Below are 652 nucleotides of genomic sequence, written 5' to 3'. Positions count from 1 at the left end.
AAGTAAAAAGGTTGCTAACAAGTAAAAAAAAAACAATCTTGCTTTAGCTTATCTTATTTGATTAAAAATTGACACCACGGGTGTTAGAAAAAAAGTCGGGGGAGAAAACACAATATTTTTGGTACAGAAAGTAACCGAACTAAATAGAAATAAGATTAGAGTGTTTCACAGGCATTTCATTTGTTGTCTCGTCCACACCCTCTTTCATACTGCGTCTAAGGACAAGAGATGTGGTATATTCACCTTTAAGGCCATGCTGTACATAAACTGGTTTACATAATTTGCTATACTTTTCTCACATGATATGACTAAGAAAAAAAATGATGTTCCAATAACAATTCAAAATATAACAATAATAACAATAAAAAAAATACAATACCGTGACCCTCCCGCCTGCTAAAGCAATTGCGAGCTGTACATTGTATTGAAGCAGAGCCTTCAAGATCTCTCACGTCGATTGATCCATCAGCTGCAGTGGACCACAATCCATGAAGTGTGCGAGCGAGAGGAAGAGAGTTCAAGCAACAATGACCTTGCCTCAAGGCATGAAGGACGGAGGTCGCAGGGGCGCATGCCGCTCGCGCCTACCGAGGCCAAGGGAAATACACTCACAGCTCAGTTTCGCAGCCTACGTTTTCAACAAGACAGTAAT

Source organism: Penaeus monodon, chromosome 22 (assembly GCF_015228065.2).
Source record: "Penaeus monodon isolate SGIC_2016 chromosome 22, NSTDA_Pmon_1, whole genome shotgun sequence".
Classification (NCBI taxonomy): Eukaryota; Metazoa; Arthropoda; class Malacostraca; order Decapoda; family Penaeidae; genus Penaeus; species Penaeus monodon.
The sequence above is the reverse complement of the archived record's forward strand: the minus strand, read 5'-3'. Positions refer to the sequence as shown.